Genomic DNA, 25,673 nt, shown 5'->3' with positions numbered 1-25,673 from the left:
TTTCTACCAATCTTTCTACATAAACTAACTAGAGTGGTTTCCATCATCTGTAGCTGAATTCTGGTACAATGATCAACATTACAAATAATCAAAGAAATGCAAATTAAACCAACAATGACATCGTTTCTCATTCATCAGAATGCAAACATTTAAAAAGATTGAAGACTGAAGGGTGGGAAGGGACAGACAGGGATTTCAAAATGCAGAACAGATAAACAAGATTACACTGTATAGCACAGGGAAACATATACAAGATCTTGTCGTAGCTCACAGCGAAAAAGAAATGTGACAATGAATGTATGTTCATGTATAACTGAAAAATTGTGCTCTACACTGGAATTTGACAAAACATTGTAAAATGACTATTACTCAATAAAAAATGTTAAAAAAAAAGATTGATTGATAAAATTCAACGTTGGTGAGGGTGAGGGCAAGTGGGCTCTCTCTGGGGGGATGTGTACATTGGAGCAGCCATTTTGAAAAGTAGTTTGATAGTATTTATCCAAATGTGAAACAGACGTCACATCCAACCCAGCCTTCGACCTCTACACATCTGTCAAAGAGAAATACTAATATAAAAAATACTACATACCACTAAAACATCTCCCATGGATATTAATTGCCTCATTGTGAGTAATGGAAAAATAATAGTAAGTATCTGAAATGTCCATCAAAAGGGAAAAGTTACAGAAATTACTGTATGACCATTCTTTGAAAACTCCACAGTAAAGAAGGAGGCAGAGCTCCAAGTACTAATATGGAAAGATCTCAGGCAGCTTTGCAAGTGAAGAACAAATTGCAAAAAAAGCGTGTATAGTATGATTCCATTTACGTTTAAAAATGCATATAACAAAAGTATATGTTCCTATGTAAACATACGTAAGTCTGCAAAAAATCAGACGAAAGTCAGGAAGGACGCAAACCAAGCTTCCCTGCGGGGTGAGGGGGATGGGCTGAGTAGGGACCAGTCCAGGGCTTTCGTTTCTACTCTAATCTTCTGTCTTATTTGAGTGTTTGAATATTTTACAATAAGAATGTACTCATAAAATTTGTAATACCTAAATTAAAAGGTTAGAAAACACTACAGCAGCAAGATTCAAACTTTCAGATGCCCAGATATTTGACATAGAGATTGATGGATTGATCTATCATCTATCCATCCACCCAGAGAGAGAAAGAAAGAGAGAAAGCAAATACGACGAAATGTAACAGTTGTTGAATCTAGGTGGAAGGCTATGGATATTCATCATACAGATCTTTCAACGTTTCTGTATTTTTCAAATTTTTTTCATAATATAAAGTTGGAAATAAAAACACATCAAATACACATCCTTAGACACACACACACTTTTCCTGCGCAAGCAGATTCTTCCAGATGTGGGAGCAAAGCCTGTGGCTTGCTCAGCTGCAATTATAGCCAAAAAGCATTGGCAATCCTTCCCTCTGGCTTCTTAGAGCCAGTGTGTCTCACTCTTGTGGCCAGTGTCTTGAGTAGCCTGGAGAGGCCTCAGTGCACAATATCTGGGGTGATCAGCTGCCCCCTCCCCAGTCACTCTGCAGGCACAGTCTGGTCCTGGGCTTACTGGGGAGCAGGCACCTGGCAAGCTCTCCTGTAGAGGCAGAGAGCCCATGGCCAAGGGCACCTTTAACATCAAGTATGCCTCACCCCAGGTGCCTATTTATGGTAGCCCCATGAAGGGCAGAGCTGGTCACTGGCAAGAAGAGGGTTCAGGGGTGGGGGAGCTCCTTCATGACCACAGGACCCTTCCTTCAGTCTTCCACCTGGTGTTTATTTTCGAGATAGCAATGTGAGGAGAATGGGAAAAAAAGGAATTACAAAAAAAAAAAAAGGAACTGGAATTTTAATGAGAACCATCTGGAGTGTTTGCCAAGGGTGTAATGTTTGACTGAAGAAGTAATTCCTCAGCTTCAACAAGGAAGAGGGAAATGGAGGAAATTGGTATACGGTGCTTACCCCCCAAACTGAGGCTGAACAGAGCCACCTAGAACACGCACATCATACCGGACGCGGGGCGTGGGGTGGGCGGCGCGGGGCGCAGGGCTGCGGGGAGGAGGAGAGGGCCTTTCTCCGCTCTGGCGCTCCGCAGAGAGGAGGAATGTGTCTTCCCTGCCAAGGAGACTTTGAGGGATGGGTTGCGGTGGGCCTTGGGCCAGCGCCTGGAATCTGGGTAACCATGGAAACGGGCCCGCGGGTGACAACAAACAGGGGTTGGAATTTCAGCATTCGCAGCCAGGCCACGGAGGAATGGGAAAGTTCAGGGAAGTTTTTTTTTTTTTTTTTTTGGGTTGTTTTTAACCCGCGGATGGAGGAGGGAGGGCAAAGGAGGGAGTCGGAATAAATGCTCCGTGTCCAGCGCCCCACCGGAATCACAGGGAGCCAGACTCGCTCTGAGTCTCTATTTTCACTTGATTCTTTTCATTATTTATAGCCCTGTGCGTTCCACGGAGGATTCCACAAGGTCTGAAGCTGCTCCCTGGGGGTACCAGTGCACAGCCGGTTCCCAGTACTTGCCCCAGCAGGAGACGGGCTGCCGCAAAATCACAGACGCCGAGTGAGGGCAGCGCCCCTCGGCAGGCATCCTCTCAGTTCAGCCTCACAGCTGCCCGTGGCCAGGTCCCCACCTTACCCAGGCCACGGTACCCGTAATTTTTATTCTGGAACAAATAAATAATTACGGTAGTCCACATTTACGAAGAAGAGAAGTAAACCCTTCTATGTGGATCAGCATCAGCTCTCCCTGTGGCTGAAGAAGTGGGCCTTGACGAGTTTGAAAAGACCTATGTGATGGAAGGAAGAAATTTTTACGGAGTTAATAGACAGAAACATTTAAGAAACATGGATCCTAGAATTTTCTTCTCTAAGGCCTTTAGAAATAGAATGCCTGGCAGAATACCAGGACAGGAGCAGAGCCTGGGACTGAAGGAACCAGAGAGACACCCACAGCAGGCTCTGTGCTTTGGAGAAACCAAGGCAGAGTCAAGGGCTGGGACCCCGGGCTCCTGGTGCAAGGTTCTCTTCTTGAAGACATGTCCCAGGAGCTCAGAAACCAGCCCTTGGAGCTCAAAAATGAATTTGGGTGAAATGACATGCATTCGCAGGGTTAAAACAGGATCCTCTGTTACAAAGCAGAGGACCATTAACTCTGGGATCAGAAAAGGGGGGAAGATGCTAAATGGATTGGAATTCTTTGCAGCTTCACAAATTCGAGATCAATATGGTGTAAAGTCCTCTGTTTTCACCTTTATGACCACCAACAGTTAAGGAGCCTCTGTTCTGAAAAGAGAGACTCAACAGTTAAGAATTTAGCAAAGAAAATAGTTTTAAATCAGCAAAGTTACGTAACTTTATAACAGTTTTAAGAAATCATCTTGAAACTTCATTAGCAAAAAATGCCCCCTTGAAGAAGCCAGCAGGAAATAAAGGATTGCAAGGAATTTCTGGAAATAGGAGAGTGGTTTTTTTGTTTGTTTGTTTGTTTGTTTTCAAAGTGGAAAAAAGTTTTTAAGGAAAAAGGAAGCCCCGACCTACATAAAGATAGGGTTTCAGTGAAACTAATTTGAGACCCAGAGACAAAGTGTTACTCTCTCAACAGCCCAGGCTCTGCTGGCTTTGTGTGGGCTGAGGGAAACAGTGGCTACCTCTGAAAAATGGGCTCAAGAAACAGCTTTACATTAAAGACGAAATTTCATGCACAGTAAAGTTACAAATTTGCCTGAGACTGTCCCCTGCTATGTGGAAGTTTACATAGAAACTTACAAGTTGTTTCAACACATAATCCAGGAATCCTTGCTATGTATCCTGAAGTCACTGATTTTCCTCTGAAGCTCTGCCTTATCGCTTTTCATCCTGACACCCTTATTTCCCTTATTTAGTTGTTAAAAATGGGAGGAAAGTGTCATTCATTCTCCACACAAATGTTTTCAACCACAAACTCTACGCCAAGCCCCAAATAAAGTGCTGCTGTCATATCAGATTATTGCCTCTTGGGCTTAATACCAGAGCTGAGCTTTTAATATTAAAATGCAGAGTCTGCTGTGAATCTATGAGCCTCCCAATAAAACGTTGAGAGTTTTCTACCTTTAAATGCTGTAAGCACTTTGCAAGCTTAAAGAGCCACTGCCCATTCTTAATGAGAATCTTCTGTTTATGAATCACGGATTAAACCCCCATAAATGGCTTTATGTACATGCTCAAAATATGTGGAGCCACAAGAGGTCTGAGCGTGTTCATGTAGGTATGTGTCTGCTCGTGAGAAAGTATGTGTGGGAGGGAGGGAAGGAGTAGACACTGCTCTAATTCTTAAAAGCTAGAGGGGCAAAGAAAAACCATTTATCTACATCATTACAGAAGTGAACCCAGGCAATAGAAATAAAAGTAAACATAAGCCAATGGGACCTAATTAAACTTACAAGCTTCTGCACAGCAAAGGAAACCATAAGCCAAACAAAACCACAGCCTACCGAATGGAAGAAAATATTTGCAAATGATGCAACTGACAAAGGTTTAATTTCCAGAATATATAAACAGCTCATACAACTTAATAACAAAAAAAACAAACAACCCAATCCAAAAATGGGCAGAAGATCTAAACAAGCAATTCTCCAATGAAGACATACAAATGGCCAATAGACACATGAAAAAATACTCAATATCCCTGATTATCAGAAAAAGACAAATTAAAACTACAGTAAGTTATCACCTCACACCAGTCAGAATGGCTATTACTACAAAATCTCAAATGATAAATGCTGGAGAGGGTGTGGAGAAAAGGGAACCCTTCTACACTGCTGGTAGAAATGTAGTTTGATGCAGCCATTATGGAAAACAGTATGGAGATTCCTCAAAAAACTAAAAATAGAGTTACCGTAGGATCCAGCAATCCCACTCCTGGATATATATCTGAAAGGAACTCTAATTCAAAAAGACACATGCACCCCAATGTTCATAGCAGCACTATATGCAATAGCCAAGACATGGAAGCAACCTAAATGTCCATCGACAGATGACTGGGTAAAGAAGTTGTGATCTATTAATACAATGAAATATTACTCAGTGATAAAAAAAGAATAAAATAATTCGATTTGCAGCAACATGGACCTAGAGATCGTCATTCTAAGTGAAGTAAGCCAGAAAGAGAAGGAAAAACACTGTAATATTACTCATATGTGGAATCTTAGAAAAGAAAAAAGATAAAAGAGGACACTAATGAACTCATCTACAAAACAGAAATAGACTCGCAGACATAGTAAACAATCTTATGGTTACTGGGGAAAGGGAGTAGGAAGGGATAAATTTGGGAGTTTGAGATTTGCAAATGTTAACCACTATATATAAAAATAGATTTTAAAAAACCAAGTTTCTTCTGTATAGCACAAGGAAGTATGTTCAATATCTTGTAATAACTTTTAATGAAAAGGAATATGAAAATGAATAGATGTATATATACATGCATGACTGGGACATTGTGCTGTACACCAGAAATTTACAGATTGCAACTGACTATACTTCAGTAAAAAAAAAAAAAAAAGAAGTGAATGTATCAGACATAAAGATGGGTGAAGCCAGTGCATTTCCAAAGTGTCATTCCTTTAGCCCTTGAAAAGATTACTCTTTAATGGTAAACCATGCGCTGGTGTTTGTTTTCTCAGTGATAACTACACTGTTGCTATTAAATCTCAGTGATTTTTAAAAAGGGGTTTTACATAGGATTAAAAAAAATCACTTTTTATCCTGTTATAAAAAAACCTTTTCTTTTATAAAAAGAAAAATCTTTATCACTCAGCTTTTCACAATCTTGGTGATAATTACACTGAAAGGGCCCCCCTGCTGTTGGCATGGTGGCCTCCACACCATTCCATCACGATGTACCAGCCTGACTGAGTCAAAAGGGCCATAGACGAGATCATCTCAGCTCAGGATGCTCAAATAGCTGTCATGAGAAAGTGTTCTCCAGGCAGGAAGTCTCCCTCTGACCAACTCCAGATCGTACTCATTGAATGAGCAGACGTCTAAGTACCCAATGTGCTCTGAGTGAGGAATACCCTGCAGACCCTTTCCTGTTCTCTCCCTGGCCTTTATGGGAAGAAGCAACCAGAAACATTAGCACTATTACTTAGATGTTCTATGTTGTGTGAAATCGAAGAGCATCACTTCGGTTTTTGTAAAAATGCCTTTGTGAAGCTGGATTTTTAAAATGATAACTCTGATGAAAACTATGAACTGAAATATACTGAACTCCAGTTTGTATTGTGCTGTCAGTTATAAGCCCAACAAACAAATCTGCACCAGGGTAATATTCTATATCCAACAAGGAAACCTGCAATATCTGTGTATCATTTAGGATGCTTTTGGTTGTAGTCATCTGAAGCTCAATTAATGGAAGCTAAAGCAAGGGGATTTATTATTTCAGAGTTCAGATCGAGGGTTGGTTAATTCCACAGCTAAATGACATCATTCAGAACCCAGATTCCTGTCCATTTTTAAGGTTCTTGTGTCCTCCTCAGCTGTCAGCTTGCTCTGCTCATGGTCACAAGATGGTGGCCATGACTTTGGGCAACACATCCTCACATCAGAAGCATAAAACAGTTTATCTTTCCCCTCTGGTTCAAGGATGGGCAGATGGCAGAATCAGAGCCAGTGAGAGCTTAGCTGGGAAGGTGGAAAAGAGGTGAGTATCCCACACACTGGATGGATATAACCATGTGATCTACTGGCAGCCTTATTGTAACTATGTGGTAAGTGCATATCTGAGAATGATCTGACTGTTCAGATGAGAGAAGAACCAAGCCAGGAGACAGGGAGGAACAGGATGTGAATGTCATTCTGAAGTCACATATGCCCTTGACCTTCTTAGCTACATGAGCTAATAAATTCCTTGTTTGACAGAACATTTCAGGGTTGGTTTTCTGTCACTTGCAACACAGAGACCTCACTCATACACCTTACTTGTCTAACTTCTCCAACCCTAGACTGGTCCTCCAATTTTGTTTTGCTTTCTAAAAATGTTACTGGTTGGAATATCCTATAATATAGCTGGTCAGTACCCATTAAAACAGACAAGATCATGATAAACAAACAAACAAAAAAAGACTGAGAAATGGTCTGAGATTGAAGGAGAACTGAGACATGGAAACTAAACGCAAAGTGAGATCCTGGGTTGGATCCTGGAACAGAAAAAAGATATTAGTAGGGGGAAAAAAAAAACTAGGAAAATCCAAATAAAATCTATAGCTTAGTCCATAATATTGAACCTATGCTAACTTCTTCCTAGTTTTGACAAATGCACTGTGGTTAGTAACATGTTAACATTAGGGGACACTGGGTGAAAGGTATATAGGAACTCTCTGTAGTATGCCTGCAACTTCTCTATGAATCTAAGACTATTCCAAAATAATAATTAAAAAAATATATATTACTAGTCACCAATACTCCAAAGTCTAGTAAACACTGAACTAGTCTGACTTCTTCAAGTCAGAGATAAGTATATTAAATCCCAAAGAGGTTAAGGGACTTGCCCGTTGAACTTGGTGATTCATGTCAAAGCTGAGCCTAGAATCCAGGTCCTATCACCTGGACACACAAGTCACACTGCAGCCAGGGGACCCAGGAACCTTGCTCAAAGGAATTAGTTGCCATGGAAACATCTCTCTTCTCTAAGCACGTTAAATTCCCTTGCTGCTCTCCACATTAGCTCTGGACTATTACATTTCAAAGTCCATTTTTCACATTGATAAATTACATCATTATAGCAGTCCAGGAATGAGCTATAACATCATGCAAAAGAAATTTGTACCAGAAATTTAAACTACCACATGGTCAATGGATTAACATTAACCATAAATAGAAGCCATCACATTCTGTGGTGCCTGCCAATCGCATTCATATGAATTAAGCATTTTCTGAAAAGCCATACATACCAAAAAATGTTAATGCAGAATAAACCCAAGCCACAGCATTTCCAAAGACAGATTTTTAAAGGGGCTGTGTCTCAAATAACTTAGGTGGGAGTGAACATGGAATTCTGGCAAAAACTATTAGATGGCACAAAAAGTGGTTCTAGCGATGACAGACACTGATGCCAAAGACTCATTTGTCAAGTCTGGATGAAATGTGTTTTATAAAATGTGGAGGAAAAAGCAGAATAAACCCCAGGCCTCCTAGAGCGATCTTCTCTATCACGCTGAATCCCTCTGTGTAGAATTCAACAATACAGCCTCAGGAAGAGACATTTTAGTAAAAGGGAGATAACCCTAATCCATCTACTTTCTCCCAAACCATACCAATCCCATCCTCCAGGGTCCCCCTCCTGTAAAGCTCCTGCCATCTATACCCTGATACCCAGAGCTGGGCATGGAGTTGCTCACAGATGTTAGTTCCCTCCTCCCCTTTTTGTCCCCACCCAGTAATTACTCTTCTTCCCTCTTGTGAACACTGACCCTTGGGCAGAGGCCAGGCATCCGCTGGAATGCTGATCACAGAAGGTCAGAACCCAGGGGAATCTCTGGGGAACACAGACAGAGGTATGCTAATGAGCACCCTTCCCTGTAATTGCTGGTGACTATTGGAATTATCTGATAGAAGTTACGACAGTATTTCCCCTTCGTTGGCGCAGAGATGATCTGAGAAGCACATCTTGATAGAGGAAAAAGCCATAATTTCCGATGTTGGCTACAGTGTCCCTCATTAGCTAATGGTTATATGACAGAAGATAAAAAATGATCTTGACAGACAGGAAGAATGGGCCCCAAAGGACAAAATGTAATTTAGGAAGAATGTAGGCAATGCCCTACAGTTGGGATCCAAAAAGTGCCTTGCCGAGGGCCAGGAGGGAGCATGTGGTGACAGCAATACCAGAGACCCAGGCCTGGGAGTGCAGGTCCCAGGAGAGCCTCTGACCAGCTGGCCCTGCTTGGACAAATTACTAGCTTCAGGGAATGCAGTTTTCTCATCTGGAAAATAAGAAACTCAGATGGGACGATCTTTCCCGTACTTCCCAGATTTGAAGCAATTTTTGGCCAACAACAGGAGGATGAGTCAGTGAATTATGGTGTGTCCCCGTGATAGAGTATCATGCAGCTGTTACAAGCCCTTTGTGGGGAGGGTATAGCTCAAGTGGTAGACCACATGCTTAGCATGCACAAGGTCCTGGGTTCAATCCCCTTTACCTCCTCTAAATAGAAATCAATGAATAAACCTAATTAGCTCTGCCCGAAACAATTAAAATAAAAAAAGTAAAATAAGCATTAAAATTTTAAAAAACAAAAAACAAAAAAAACCCCCAAAACAAAAAAATACCCAAGCCCTTTGTTTCCCAAGAATATGTAAGGTGAGAAAGTCTTGTGACATGATGTTAAGTTAAAACTAAAAGTAGAATGAAAAACTTTAATGTACATTATGATTCTAATTTTGCAAAATGGAATAGATGCCTCGGAGGGAAAAAAGGACTAGAAGGAATCACAAAAACTGTAACAGCGTTTGCCATAGGTAGTTAATTTTTATTCAGAACACTTAGAATTATATTTATTATTACAAAGTTAGTAAATGCTTAATGAAAAATTCCAACAATACACAAGTATATACAGTAAAATGGAAAATTTCTCCTCTTTTTCCCTCCCACTGCTACTCCCCAGATGTAACCTATATTAACATTATGAAAGAAATCAGAGTTTACCAAGTTGAAGATGAATTTGCTAGAAGCATCCTTTGTTATGAGGCTAAAATGAGAAAGCTAAAAACATAGATAGTTTTTATTTAAGAAAATAAAACCTTTAAAATCACTGTAAACCCTAGGAAGAGAACTTCAATGAGATAGTAGAATGAAAGTAAGAATGAGGCTAAGAACAAATATAACAATTTTAAGTCCAGGTACTAGTACTTTTGTAAATGGTTTTAATAGAAGTCTAATCATCCGTTTTATAATAACCAATACTGAGTGTTTTTATTAAAGTATTTGAAGCATTTAAGAAAGTCTGATATAATGGATTTGTAATTTTAGAATTTAGAATATAATAAATGTTTAGAAGATTAAATAATTTTCTGTCAGTGGGAAAATGACTGGGGAAATTTAATTTGTAAGTCAGTGAGTTTTGATTTATAATTGTGTGAATATGTAGAAAAATATGGAGCATTTAAAGTTAATGGAATGTTAATCATTTGATAAATTTGGGACATTGATGAGTGAATCATTAAACAAAGTGCAGGAGTAGTCATTCTTCTCCTGTCTTTGAAAACCCTCAACCATTAAAGAACTGCCTGTGGGCATGCTTGGAGCTCTGGCTGCACTTTGTTGAGAACCCCAAAGCATAGGAGTGCAGGAAGTCAGCCTCCATCCCAACCTGCTGATCCTCTGCCTCGGCCAACATGTGCCTGAATAGGAGACTCAGTCCCAGCTGACCACTGATCTTCAGCTGTGACCAGTGGTGTGATAACCTTCTGCTGCGAATGCCCCAACAGCCACAGAGATCTCCAGGGACATCAGCAGCATCAGCTGTGATGCCTGATTTCTGGCTCCCAGGACAGGTCTGAGTTCTTCTCCACCATGAGGCAGGATGAAACAAGTAAACACAAGTTATGGGTTCAATCCCCAGTAACTCCATTAAAAAGAATTAATTAATTAATTTAAAACCTCAATTACCTCCTCCCCCCAAATTTTTTAAAATAAAACACACGTTAATAAGTTGGACACTTCTTGGTTTATCCTGGCGGGGTAGACCCCAGGAAGAGAGAAAAAGATGAGTTGAGATTGGAAGTTTGAGATCTTTCATTGGAATACTACAAAGAGAGATGTGACCTCAGCGGTACCCCAAGCAGATGCAGTGGGATATTTTGGTTACTTTTAAACCTGTGGTTTAGTTGGAATGCTGTTGTTTTGCCCCAAAGCATCTATTCACTTTTTTCTCCAGGTAGCTGTACCCCAATTCTCTTCTGGGGGACCATCACTCCTCCATACTCGGTATATCTGTTCTTAGTGTCATGGTTTCCTACCCCTTCTCTACCTGCAGGAATGTGATCAGGACCAGCCAGTCAGAGCATCACTTGTCAACTCTGGAGCCTGGAGCTCCGAGGGCCATCCTATGGGGTGCTAGAATGAACCAAACACAAAGGAAGGCTAAGCCTGTCAGCTAGACAGGGAGAAACCAGCCCCTGGACCATGACAGTCCTGGACCACTTCCAGGACTTTCCAGTTACTTGAGCCAATAATTTCTCTTTGGCACTTAAATCTATTTGATTCGGATTTTCAGTCATCTGTTACCCACAGGGTCCTAACTGATACAAGCATAGCTGAGTGCTCGGAAGGATCTGGAAATTCCACCAGGGAGAGCAGCTGAGAAAGTGGCAATGTAATCCTGAGAAGAGGAGGCTCCAAGACTACATGGTGACTCTTCAAATGCCATGTCAATGGATGTTACTGGAAGATATATGTCCATTCAGCAAGTAGTTGAGTTTTCTAATAACCAAGGCTGTCTAACAAAGGGATCAGCTCCTTCAGATGGAGGTGAGCTCCTTATCAGAGAAACAATGCAGTCAAGGATGGTTGGCCTCTTGACAATGATGTTGGCACTGAGATCCTTCACTGAGTGGGAATCATGAATCTCAAAGGGCTCTGCTGACTCTAGCAGTCAACAGAAAGTAGAAGAAGATACAATCACTAGGGGAAAATGAATGGAGGTGCTGAAAAATTCTGCAGGGTCCTGGCTTGATCAGTGAGAAACCTTGGCATTAATTCTTTGAATCAGATTTGGTCTGTAGCCCGATGCTGCACAGTAAGAGAGTTAACGTGGAAGTCAGAGGCATCGCTGGAAGGCATAGAGTGCTAACCACTTTCCTCTCATAGAACATGAATTGTTGAAATGGGAATTCTGTTGTTGGTTTGGAATGCTGAGTTTGCAATGCCACTTCTGTTGACTTGGCCAAAATGAGAGTAAAATATGGAAGAGACCAGCCAGAAGCTTGGTGGGAATGAAGGATTCTCCATGCACCTGCATATATGTGTAACTGTGGAAGGGCTCATAGTCAGCTGCCTGCACCATGGCACCTAGTGTTAGGTGCCTGGAGATGGAGATGGTCATGGAAGGGTTCACATCTTCCTTAATATAGTAGGTTGGCTGTTTTCACCACATAATCTACATCTCTGACCTCTTCCTCTCTCCCAAGTTCACGACACTTCAGTCACTTGGACTTTCTTTTGAGTCCTCAAATATACCGCACTCATTCCCATGTTAGAGTCTTGGCCCTTGCTCTTCCATTTACCCAGAAAGCCCTGATTCTCTTCTAGGTCATTGTATGACTGGCTTTTGGGGGCGTTATTCAGTTATTGGCTCAAATGCCCCTCCTTGCCGAGTTCTTTCCTGCCCGCCAACTCAAATTAGCAACTCTGTCCTCAATAAATGTCCCTGGCCAGAAAGCACCCATTTTTTTCATCACATTATCCATTTTATTGTTTTCCTAGAACTCATTACTATTAGAAATTGTCTTGCTCATTTATTTTCTGCTTGTTTTTGTCTTTCCTCTCCATGAAAACAGAAGATCTGTGAGAGCAGGGACCCCATCTGCTTTGTTGACTGCCACATCCTCAGCTCTCAGAACAATTCCTGGCACATGGTACACATGTCATGAATGTTTGTTGAATGAATACGTGATTGAATGAAACTTCTCTCTCCCACTTTGATCTTGGAGAAATTTCCTCCCATGTAATATAAGGTTTTCTAGAAAACAGAGCAAGTGACTGACCAAGACTCAGATAGGAAGAGATTCTTTTGTCCCTAGTATGGCAACTTGCCCTTTAACTGGCTTAGTGCCCTGAGGTGACCAAGGAGGAAGGGAACACAAGGCTTTATCCAGAGCCCAGCTCCCTCCGTGAGCACATCGAACATACTCCACCAGAGCAAGCTAACCTTGTGTTTGAAAGGAGCCACGGCTCAGCAACACCCAGCCCATGGGAAGCTTACTGCCTTTTCAGCCCATCAGTGCCCCTCTGGTCCTTGGTGAAGATAGTCATAGACAAGAGCCCTCTGCCCTCCACTCTGTGAAAGCCCCGCATATTGAGCTCAATTCAACTCTTGAGTATGTGGAGGAAGAACAACTTTCCTCTCGATATAGACAAAGAATTGCTTGCTAGTGTGCCCAGGGCCTGAGATAATTGACAGAGGATGGCTTTTCAAGGATGAACGCACATCAACAAAGCCATCGTTGGATCCCCTTCCAAGGATTTTGCCCCATGGGCAAATTCTTTCAGGACCTCGGAAGGAAGAGACCTGTAATTACTTAAATGAAAGAAGATGGGAGGAGTCCTCCTTGGAATGTCATCTCACAGGCTTTCCTGAGTTAGGAGTAATCTCCTGGCACTCTATACATGTTGGCCAACAGAGCTGGCTTTAGCCTCTCAAGGAAGTCTGGGAACAGGGGGTGGGGGAACAAGCTTTCTACAGGGAATTTTTTTGGAAAGACATCTTGAATACAGGATGGGGGCAGATACTCAGGAGGGAAGGACTGCTCAGTGATGGTGTGAGAGGGTAACTAGACACACCATGGGGACCATGCTTACTGGAAAGGTGGCTGTAGGAGGAGAATTTTTTGGCTAGGCAACTAAACTGTTGGGAAGCCTTTTGTTTCTTGATTTGCTCTTAGAGCTGCTGAATGTACAAGAATATGGCCCACTCTGCATTCACTCACTCATTGATTCATCAGGCAACATTACTGAGTCACTGCTGTCAGAACACCACTTGGGGGTATGAGGAATCAGCTCTGAACAGGACAGACAGGGCCCCTTTGTGCATAGGGCTTGCACTCTAGAGGTGAAGACAGATATTTAATAGATATTTTCACAAGTAATTAATAACAGATATGACTTTATATATAGGCAAGTGGGCCAAATGAAAAGAATGTCTTTAAAAATAATAATAATAAAATTTTTTTTTAAAAAAAGAGGGTCTTGCAGCCAGTTTCTTCCCTGTAGCACTCTACATGTTAAAAAAAAAAAAACTCTGCAAGGATTTGGGGGTGGGGGGCAAAAGATAACCAGAGGCAGAGAGTGAGCAGCAGCCCTGGATCCCAGGAAAATGGAGCTCCAGGGAGGCACAGAAGCCAGGGGCCCACGGCTTTCCTCATTTTTCTTCCTGTTCCAAACGTGCTCTCAGGGCAAGTGGCTCTGGGCAGGCCACTGTTCCCCAACCCAACCCTCAAACTGTCTTTCCCCTCTCTGCTTACACCTGGAAAGCCACCCATGGTATTTTTCACACAGACTTCAGGTCCTCCAGGAAGCAGACACCAGGATGGAGTGAGAGGGGCGAGAGATTTACTGGAGGAGATGGCGGTGAAGGGGGCGGGAGGAGCAGGAGGCAGGGAGAGCCTTCAGACTCCAGTGCCATTCTGGCCCTCGGGGAAAGGACAGAGAACTAAGTAGGAAGCGGCTCAGAGCAGTGTAGCCCCAAGAAGACCTTGGCCAGCCCAGTCAGGAGCTCTGGAACGGGGATTGCCCGTGGGAGGGGTCCTGCACTGGACCGAGCTTGTCGGGGCCTAGTGCCCCAGCTGTATCTGGTCTCTCTGTTGCTGTGCAGGAGAGAGTGGCCTCGGTGGCTCAAACACAGCGACAGATCCTGAAGGCGCTGCAGAGGAGCCTATCAGCTCAGAAGTTTCCCTCTTGAAGGGAGATCTGTGTGGCATCCACCCGGGGCTGCCCCACGCTGGTCTCGGCTCTCCCACCCACGGCTCCGGTCTCCGCGGCCATGGTGGGCAGCCAAGGCAGGGTTTCCAGGAGCAGAGCCTTTGGCCTCCAGGGAAGACAGCAAGGATGACATGGGGTAGGTGGGCATGAGGACACAGGCAGGGCTCTGGGGTTTGCGGAGACACCAGAAATATTTCCAAGGCTCAAGCGGTGCCAGCTACGGTGGCTGAATGACAGCTCGGGGTGGAACAGGGCTGGGAAGGCCAGCCAGTGGCCAGGGAGACGGGAAGTAGCTGGCCACCAGGAATGGCCACGTGGACAAGCCAGTGATGGGGAGGCAGGACGCATCTGTCACATGCAGGAGCAAGCTTAGCACCTCCTCCTTGGTCCCCTATATTCTCAGGGCAAATCTAGACACCTGTCTCTACAAACACTCATCAACACCCAACAGTGCCCATCCTTCTGATCCTCAGTAGCTTAGTAACTGATATCAAAGAAAATACCTGAGAATCGTTTTGATAAAAAAAATTCAAGAATTAAGCCCAATCTACGTTAAATGAATTTTAAGCCATATTCCTCAAAATAGACAAAAACCATCATCTTAGCAGTACATTTAGTCTCATTTAATAGTTCTCTGAAAAACTCATCCTGAATGTCACATCCAATGTTAAGAGGCCCTAGGACACACCAAAGATAATATTGTATTGTGAAATGAGGAGAACACTGAACTAAAATCTCTGTAGCTAAGGTCCAAAGACTAAATAGAATGAAATAAAACCATACTGATCCATCAAGAGCTGCCCCGTGCTTCTGAGCACCGCATGGATTTCAAACACAAAACCTGGACGTCCACCCTCGTGATGAGCGCTGTTGAGAGCCCAGGAAAACCTGTTCCTGGGCCTTTTGTCCTGAATCCTCAAAACAAAGTGACTGGCTGTTGTGTGAAGGTGTGACATCAGAGGGGAGCAGTGTGCTTAGATGGTGAAGAGTGCTCAGATCGAGCAAATTAGCCCAAATTAGCCCACCCCACCCTTCCTCTCACAGAGTATGAATGCAGTAGATGCTTGCATCATAACAGAATATAATTTCCCAGCAGTGCTGAGCATCTGTTCCTTGCCTCAATTTGTGTTCCAATGTGTGTTTCTGGATGTCCTCCACGAATTAGTGCTGCATTCACAGCAGCTGTGTGTATACGGTGGCTAAGGGACAGTTTGCAGTATTAAGTCACTCATATTGCTCTTAAATTTGGTTGTCAGCAGAATCTGTAATGTTTAAGTACGTAAGCCTCCATTGGTGCTCTTGGCCTGGGCCCTACAGATGTGAGGGTCAGGCCTGGACGGTGGTACCCTAGTTACCAAGCAGAAGTCAACACGAGGATCCACGTAAACTGGGCCACAGCTCACGAAAACATCCCCGTGCTGGGTCATTAGCAATGATGATAATCCCAGCAGCAGCTCCGTAAACGCACCCGAAGGCACCGGGTCCTATACGTTCTGCTCTTGTAATCAGCTCTCTGCCCAGCTCTGCGTGGTGGGTCTGTGTACTGCGGGATAAGTGCTGGGAGGAGCATCCCTCGCGCCCCAGGTCTCAGCAGCTCTATTTGGAAAGGAAGGACCACTTCTTGTTCTACCTCAGCCCTCGCCCTCCCAGTCAAGGAATCTGGGTTCCCTGAACGTCTGCTCCCCGTGGGCTCTGGAGACATGCTTCCAGACGGCCTCCTCACTCTCCTCGGCCCAGCACTACTGCCCCTTCTACCCAAGCCCGTGTGAGGGCATCTCTCTGCTGGTGGCTGGGCTGAGCTGCAGGGTCCAGCCTAGGGACCTGCCTCTTCCACTGGCCCCTTACTGCATGAACAGAAATCCCTCCTCCACTGCTGCTCCGTGCATCTCCTCAGAGAGCCCCCAGGCTCCTTCTGCAGAGTCCCTTGTTACTTGGGCTTCTCCCAGCTTCCAGACATCCTCCAAGGACAGGGTCCTCTTGTGGCATCTTTCATATGGCTGTCCCCCATCACCCCACCTAATCCCTGGGAATCTCCATGGCACAGGCTCAGCCAAGAGAGAACATGTCTTTCCCTTCCTGCACCACATGAGAGGCCTGCATGGTCTCTTTCAAAATAGACGTTTAATCTGTCCCCGACATGACCCTTTCAAAGTATTCATTTTTCCCAGTTTTAAAGGAAAGAAAGAAAAGGCTAAGCTATGGTCCAATTCTACTGCATACTTTGCTACATATCTAACAATCCATCTGACATCTTCTCAGCTGCCAAAGATCTCCATTTCCGACCTGTTTCTCAGAGTTGGGGATGTTCCAGAGGGGAGGTCAGAGGACACCCACCAGATGCCACACATCTCTGAGAAGTTCTGGAGCCTGGTTCTGGAATCTTCCCAAAAGAAACACAAGGCTTCCCACATGTGTTCAAACTGTCAGGGCCAGAAGACCAGGGAAACTATGCAGTGTGGTTCCCTAATTTTACAGGTGGGGAAACTGAGGTGCCTAGGGGAGAGGCAACTGGCCAGGGTCACTCTGGGGTCAGTGGCAGGGCAGGAGCTCTGATCTGGGGTGCTTTTCATCACAGAAAGCCTGTGGACTTTGTTTCCAGGAGACAAGCCCACACTTCCTCAGTAAATAGGAAGGGACTTCCAGGGCCTTGTCATCACCCTGAAGGAGGATTGTAGCCAGGAAGTGTGGGCAGAAGACCTTGGACAGTTGCCAACCGAGCTGCCTAGCTCCAGACTTACTTGGGCCTGGAGCGAGGAAGGAAATATGAAAGTAGGAGGAGGGGAAGGGGCAGTGGAGACCTCCTCCCCACGCCCCCTCTGCAGCCTCTACTCTCTGCCCCCACCTCCCTCACTGTTCCTGGATCCACACTCCCCTCCTTCCCACTGCAACACATTCCTGCCTGGCCTTCCCCACTGTCTCATCACCTGTGCCTCCTTCTGAGCGAAATAAGAGTAAAGGTGAGAAGATGCTCAGAAAAGTAAAGGAAGCGGGTGTTAAGGAGGTAAGTTACACATCTGATACAGTGAGAGCACTTGATACAGCTCCCCACGAAGACAGACCTGCAGTGCCCAGGCTGGCTGCGGAGCACCTTGGTGCCGTGGTTCTCGACCTTGGAAACTCACTGGAACTACCTTAGGAGCTTTAAAGAATACAGATGCCCACCCAAAGACTGATTTATTTTATTTTTCAGTACAGCCTGAGCATCAGGATTTGTAAAAGCTCCCTTGATGATTCTAGTATGTACCCAAGGTTGAGATCTAGTTCTTAGAAGAAAAAGCGCCAGATCGCCTCATATTGGGTTCTCTGTTTGAAGAAGCAGCAAGTAATGTTTAGGTAGAAAATACTCAAATCCTTTTCCTATCCTATTCTCAGCCTGCACGCCAGGAAATTACAATTGTTCTAGCCTAAACTACCAGATTTTCTGCTGAGATCCTTTTGCTGGCATCCTGGGCCTCTGCTACCACTGTCCAATCTCCACACCTCAGATTCTCCAAAGTGCTTTCCAGTTCCCAAAGCCCCTTTGTATGTGGCTCCATAAAAAGTGTTTAGAGTCACCACCACTGTGAGTGTGAACTATTTTTTAAAAAAACCATCTTTCTTTTCTAGGCAAGGTAGAGTAACTGGTACGAGGTTTGTCCTTCAAATGTAAAAAATGATAAAGTTGAAAATATGTAAAACTGCTGTTTCCAAATACTGGACAACAGGCAGTGCAGGGCAATAATCAAGGAGAATTAGGAAACAGTGAGCCCTGCAACTGCCTGGCTTTCTGCCAGGAGCCACTTTTCCAGAGAGTAGTACAGAATAGTATTACAGCCTTGCTAAGTTAAGCAGACAGAGATCAGAGTTCAGAGAGGCAACAATGGCTGGAATTTATGGGGCTGAGCCCTAGAGAGGAAAGAACTATGCTAAGAAGGAGTTCCTGGAATCTACATAGTGATCTCCTTGAGTCTGTTACTGAAAACCGAGCTGTGAATGGCCAGGGGGAAACTCCGAGAGGCTATTCAAAGAAGTACTGGGGATCTGCATTGAACAATCCCGGGGCTTCCACAGGGTTCTGCGACAGTATAGATCTAGCCAGAGGAAGAGATTTCACTGGACTCCCAGGGCACTTAGTCAAGATTCTAGCAGGGTTACATCTAGTAGTAGGCTAAAATAGACCTCAAGTAAAGGCTACTCTAGGCCTGCCTTAACAAATTTAAAGGCAAACCTTCAAAAAATTGAGTTGATCCTAAATTCCTCAAGTGCATGCCGAAACGAAGTTGAATATTCTTTAAAGAGAAAAATATCAACCACTCAAAAAGGCGACTGTGACAATGCCGACCACCCCCCCCAAAAAATTACTAGACACACAAAGAGGTAGGAAAATGTGACCCACAACTACAAAAAAAAATTAGCAATAGAAACGTACCCAGAAATGACAGAGATTTTGGAAGCAAACAATTGTGTTAAAACAGGTATTATAAATATGCTAATATAAATAGACATAATGAGAAAAGAAATCGATCATAAAAAAGAGAACAAATAGAAATTCTAGGGATAAAAAATACAATATCTGAAGTGAAAAGTTTAGTGAATGGAATTACCATCAGATTACATACTGCAGAAGAAAAGACAAGTGAATTTGAAGACATAATAACAGAAATTCTCCAAACTGACACATGGAGAGAAGAAAAAAACCGAAAAAAACTAACAGAAAAAAATTAACAGAGCCTGTGAACCATGAAAACATTTCAAGTGGTTGACTATATGTATAAGCAGTTGGGGAGCAGAGAAATACTTGGAGAAATAATGTCCAAAATATTTCCAAATTTGATAAAAAATTTCAAATCACAGATCTAATGAGCTAAACTAATCCTAAAAGGGCATACACAAATAAAACAACAAGGAGGCATAGGGCTAAAAACCAAGGATAAGGAGCAGATGGAGGGGAAAAAAAGACACAAAGGAAGGAAACAGAAAAAGACTTAAAAGAAGAAAAATGAGAACTCCCATAAATTTATCATCAGAAAAAAATGCAAGCCAGAAGACAATGAAATGGCATCTTTGAAATGCTGAAGGGAAAACCAATCTAGAATTCTATAAGAAGTGAAAATACACTTCAAAACTAAAAGTGAAGTAAAGACATTTCAAGCAAACAAAAGCTGAGAGAATTCATTGTCAACAGACCTAGTTTACAAAATAATATTGGTTATAAATATAAACAGAAAAAATTTATAAATAAAAATTAGAACTTTTTTCAGGCTGAAGAAAAATGACTCTGATGGAAACTTGTACCTGTAGAAAGGAATGAAAAATGCCATTTCAGAAATAGTAAATAGGTGGGTAAACATAAGATTTTTTTTCTCATTTAAAAATTTATTTAAAAGATAACTGGCTGTTCAAAGAAAAAAATAATAACTGTATTGTGGGATTTATAACAGAATGTATAATAATAACAGTACAAAGGATTGGAGGCTTAAACATATTGCTGTAAAGTTCTATATTATACCTGACATGGTATAACATTGTTTAAATGGAGACTGTGATAAGTTAAAGATATACATTGTAAATCCTATTGTAACCATTACAAAATAAAACAAAGACATATACCTACAAACTAAAAGTGGAGATAAAGTGAAATACCAACTGGATTAAAAAAAAAAATCCGCCCCAACTATATGCTATCTATAAGAAATCCACTTTAAACATAAAGACACATAAAAGCTAAAGGTAAAAATATCTTTTATGGAAAATATATACAATGCAAATACTAATTATAAGAAAGCTAACAATGCTATATTAGAAGAGGTAGGTTTTAGTTCAAAGAATATTATCAAAGATAAAAATGAACATTTCATAATGATAAAAGGGTCAATTCACCAGAAAACATAAGAATCCTCGACATTTTTGTACCCAACAATAAAGCTTCAAACTGCATAAAACAAAAATTAACAGAACTGAAAGGAGAAATAGATTTTATCCTTAATTATAGTTGGATATTTCAACACTTCTCTATTAATTTATAGAAACAAGCAGACAGAACACTAGCTAGTATGTGGAGATTTAAACAGTAACCAACCAACTTGGTTTCATTAACATTTATAGAACACTACACCAAAAACAGCAGAACACACATTCTTTTCACGTGTACGAGGAACATTCACCAGGATAGACCATATTCTGGGCCATAAAACAATTCTCAATAAACATTAAAATATTGAAGTAAATGTTCTCTGCCTACTCAGAATTAAATTAGAAATCAATAACAAATAGATATCTAGGGGGAAAAAATCCCCCAATATTTAGAAATTAAAAAGCAAACTTCTTAATAATCTATGGGTCAAAGAAGAAATCATGAAAATATTTTGAAGTAGATGAAAACGAATACACAACATATTGAAATTTACACAGTGCAGCCAAAGAAGTACTTAGAGAAAAATTAATAGCTTTATATTTTTATACTAGAAAAGAAGGTCTAAAATCAGTTACTTAAATTTCCACTTTGAGAAGCTAAAATATGAAGATCATATTAAATCGAAAGTAGGAAGAGTGAAAATCAATGAAAATGGACAAACAATGAGAGCATCATTTTTTTTAAACCTCTAGTTTTTTTAAAAAATCAATAAAATTTATAAACTGTTAGCTAGAGTGACCAAGAAGAAAAGAGAGAAGACACAATCACTAATACCAGGAATGAAAGAGGGCACGTTATTGCAGGTGTTACAGATGTGGAAAAGATAAAAGGGAGTATTATGAACAAATCTATGCCAATACCTGACAACTTAGATGAAATGGACAAATTATTTGAAAAATATAATATACCAAAACAAGACAAGAAAAAATAAAGTTTGGATAATCATATGCCTATTAAATAAATTGAATTCATAAATAAACATCTTCCTGTAAAGAAAATTCCAGTCCCAGATGGCATTACTGATGGATTCTTTCAAACATTTCAGAAAGAAATACTAGTACTATACAAACTCTCAATAGAAGAGATGAGGGAACATTTTCAAACTTGGTCTATGAAGGCAGCATTACCTTATCACCAAAATCAAGCACAGATACTAAAAGAAAGCTACACATCAATATCCCTCATGAATACAAACACAAAAATATCTAACAAAATATTAGCCCAGAGTTTAGCAGTATTTAAAAAGGATAATATATTATACACAAGTAGGGTTTATCCCAGTAAAGCAGAGTTAACAATCATTTGTCATTTGAAAATCAATCAGCACAATTCACCATATTAACAGAATAAAAGATAAAAACAACAGGATCATCTTAGGAAACAAAAAACAAAGAGAAAAAGCAAACAAAAACATTTGACAAAATTCCACATCTGTTTACAGTAAAAACTCTCAACCCCTTAGGAACAGTTGGGAATTTCCCAACTTACAAACATCATCTATGAGAAACCCACAGCTAACTTCATACCTAATAGTAAAAGATGGAATGCTTTCTACCTGAGATCAGGAACTAGGCAAGAATGTCTGCTCTCACCATTTCTGTCCAACATTGTGCAAGAGGTCTTAGTCAGCATAAGAGGCAAGCACACAGAATAAAAGGCATACAGATTGGAAAATGAGAAGTAAAACTACGTTGTTTAAAGGACATAGAGTTTAAGTTGAGGAAGATGAAAAAGTTCTGGAGATGGATGGTTGCACAAAAATGTGAATGCACTTAATGCCACAGAACTGTACACTTAAAAATGGTTAAAATGGTAAATTTTATGCTATATATATTTTATCACAATACAAAATAAATAAAATTTTTAAAAGAAATATAACTGTCCTTATTATCAGATGACATGATTGTGTATACAGAAAACACGAGTCTACAAAAATGCTACTAGAAGTAATAAGTTTTAGATCACAGAATACAAAGTCAACATACAAAAATTGAATGTATTTCAGTATAGTTGCAATGAGCAATTAGAAAAAATAGCATTTACAATATCATTGAAGAAGTATTATCTATTTAGGGATAAATTTAACAAAAAAAATGTGTAAGACTTCTGTACTACAAACTACAAAACATTACTAAGAAAAATTAATGACCAAAATAAATGGAGAATTGTACATGAATTGGAAAAGCCAATATTGTTACAAAATCAGTTCTCCCCAAAGTCAGTGTGATGTTGACATGCAGATTCTAAAATTTATAAGGGCGTACAAAGGACTTAGAATAGTTAAGAAAATTTTCATGAACAACAGGTTTGAAATACTTCCCTACCTGATTTCAAGACTAAGTACTATAATTATCAAGACAATGTGGTATTAGCATAAGGATAGACATATAAATCAATGGGACAAAACAGAGAATCCAGAAGTGGACCTCCACATATGTGGCCATTGTTTTTTGACACAAGTGCAAACAAAAATTCAATGGCAGAAGGGAAGCTTTTGGAAAAATGGTGCTGTTCCAACAACTGGAGGTAGTATGTGGGGGAAAAGAAAAAAGGAAAGAAAAAGAACATTTTTCTTTAGAAAAGATCTTCTTTTTCTTAAGAACCTTTACTCTTATCTCATACCATGGACAAAAATTTACTTAAAATGCATCATAGACCTAAAGATAAAGAATAAACTAAAACTTCTAAAAGAAAATGTAGGAGTCAAGTTTTGTAATCTTGGCGTAGGCAAAATTTCTTAGGATACCAAAAAGCACAAACCATAAAAGATAAGATTATTAAGTTGGACTTCATCAAGTTAAAAATACTTCTACTTTCAAAAGACACTATTAAGAAAATGACAAGGTAACTCACAGAATGGGAGAAAATGTTTCTGATTAGTAAACACACATCTGACAAAGGATGTATATATAAAATACATAAAGAACTCAATAATAAAAGCACAAATATGAGCAAAAGATTTGAACAGAAACTACAAAAGGAAACATACAGATAATCAAAAGCACATGAAATGAGTCAGAATGGCCATCATTAAAAAGTCCACAAATGATAAATGCTAGAGGGGGTGTGGAGCAAAGGGAATGCTCCTACACTGCTGGTGGGAATGTAGTTTTGTATAGTCATTATGGAAAACAGTATGGAGATGCCTCAAAAAACTAAAAATAAACTTACTGTATGATCCAGCAATCCCACTCCTGGACATATATCTGGAGGAAAATATAATTCGAAAAGAAACATGCAGCCCAATGTTCACAGCAGCGCTATTTACAATAGCCAAGACATGGAAATAACCTAAATGTCCATTGACAGATGACTGGATAAAGAAGTTGTGGTATATTTATGCAATGGCTACTACTCAGCTGTAAAAAAGTACAAAATAATGCCATTTGCAGCAACATTGGTGGACCCGGAGACTGTCACACTAAGTGAAGTAAGCCAGAAAGAGAAAGAAAAATACTGTATGATTTTACCACTCATATGTGGACTCTAGGGGAAAAAAATACAAATGAACTTATTTACAAAACAGAAACAGACTCCCAGACCTAGAAAATAAACTTATGGTTACCCAAAGGAAAAGGGTTTGGAAAAGGATAAATTGGGAGTTCGAGATTTGCAGATACTAACTACTATATATAAAATAGATAAGCAACAAGTTTCTTCTGTATAGCACAGGGAACTATATTCAATATTTTGTAGTAACTTATGATGAAAAAGAATATGAAAAGGAATACGTGTGTGTTCATGTGTGAGTGAAACATTATGCTGTGCACCAGAAATGGATATATTGTAAACTGAGTAAACTTCAATTTAAAAAACTCTTAAATTAAAAAAAAAAAGCACATGAAATGATGCTCAACGTCATTAACTACCAAGTAAATGCAAAGTAAAATCATAATAAGAGATACAGCCTATCCATTAGAATGGCTAAAATTAAAAGCAGGTACAATACAAAGTGCTGGAAATAATGTGGGGCATTTAGAACTCTCACACATTGTTGGTAAGCATGGTAAATGGAAAACAGTTCAGCAGTTTCCAAAAAGTTAGCCATACACTTATCCTACAACTTGGCAATCCATCCCCAGGCATCTGCTCAAGAGAAACAAAGGCTTTATTTGTACTATACAAACACTATAAACAACCTAAATGTCCATCAACAAACGACTAGGAAGACTCATTGTGGTGTAGCCACACAATGGGATACTAGTCGATAATAAAAAAGAAACAAACTATTGCTAAACACAAAAAAGGATGAACCTCAAGAGCATTGTTCCGAGTAAAAGAAATCAGACAGAGAAGTGCATACTTTATGAGTCCATTTATATGAAACTCTAAAGAAGACAAATTTGACCTCTAGTGACAATAATGACAAAAGCAGATAAGTGGCAGGAGATACAGGGAGGACAGATACAGCTTAGGGATAGAGTACGTGCCTAGCTGGGTTCAGTCCCCAGCACCTCCACATAAATAAATAAGTAAAACCTGATTACCTGCCCCCACCTAAAATATATATGGTGCTGTATGTCAATTACATCTCAATAAAATTGGAAAGAAAAAAAAAAGGCAGATCAGTGGTTGCCTGAGGCTGAGGTGGCCAGAGGGCATCCCTGCAAAGGGGGACTAACAGTACTGGCTACATAATCCGTGAGGCCCACTGCAAAATAAGAACATGGGCCCCTTTGTTCAAAAATTATTGAGAATTTCAAGGCATTGGCAGCAGAGCTTTAAACCGAGGGCAGAGCCCTTCTGAGCATGAGCCTGCATGCAAGCACCGATCACCCATCCATGAAACCAACCCTGGGTACGAGGGCACTTTTGTGGGGATGAAATGCTCTGTATCTTGATTTTGGTGGTGGTTACACATTTGTGTGCATTTGTCAACATGCGTCGAACTAGAGTTTAAATGGCAGAAATTCCCAAAATCAATGAGGAAAACAAAACTGCAGACAAACCAGCCAACAACTTCCAGTGATTCGCTTTTTACATTAATCGACTAAAGACAGTCCTTTAGCAGTCCTGAGATTTCACCCATGCCCTCTCCAGAAGCCTCCCGAAACACCCTCCTTTATATTCACTATTTATCCAATGTCTATTTCTTG

General features: G+C 40.9%; 1 long non-coding RNA gene across 1 annotated transcript; it reads right to left on the bottom strand.

Annotated features, from left to right (window-relative positions):
- Window positions 1–1,845: 1,845 nt before the first annotated feature.
- LOC140685970 (uncharacterized) lies at window positions 1,846–8,513 on the bottom strand. The gene is made up of 2 exons (XR_012059505.1): window positions 8,458–8,513; window positions 1,846–2,799 (listed from the first exon to the last, which is right to left on the bottom strand). It is a non-coding gene; the product is annotated as an uncharacterized lncRNA (long non-coding RNA).
- Window positions 8,514–25,673: the final 17,160 nt, after the last annotated feature.

This window comes from Vicugna pacos, chromosome 1 (assembly GCF_048564905.1).
Source record: "Vicugna pacos chromosome 1, VicPac4, whole genome shotgun sequence".
Classification (NCBI taxonomy): domain Eukaryota; kingdom Metazoa; phylum Chordata; class Mammalia; order Artiodactyla; family Camelidae; genus Vicugna; species Vicugna pacos.
The sequence above is the reverse complement of the archived record's forward strand: the minus strand, read 5'-3'. Positions and strand labels throughout refer to the sequence as shown.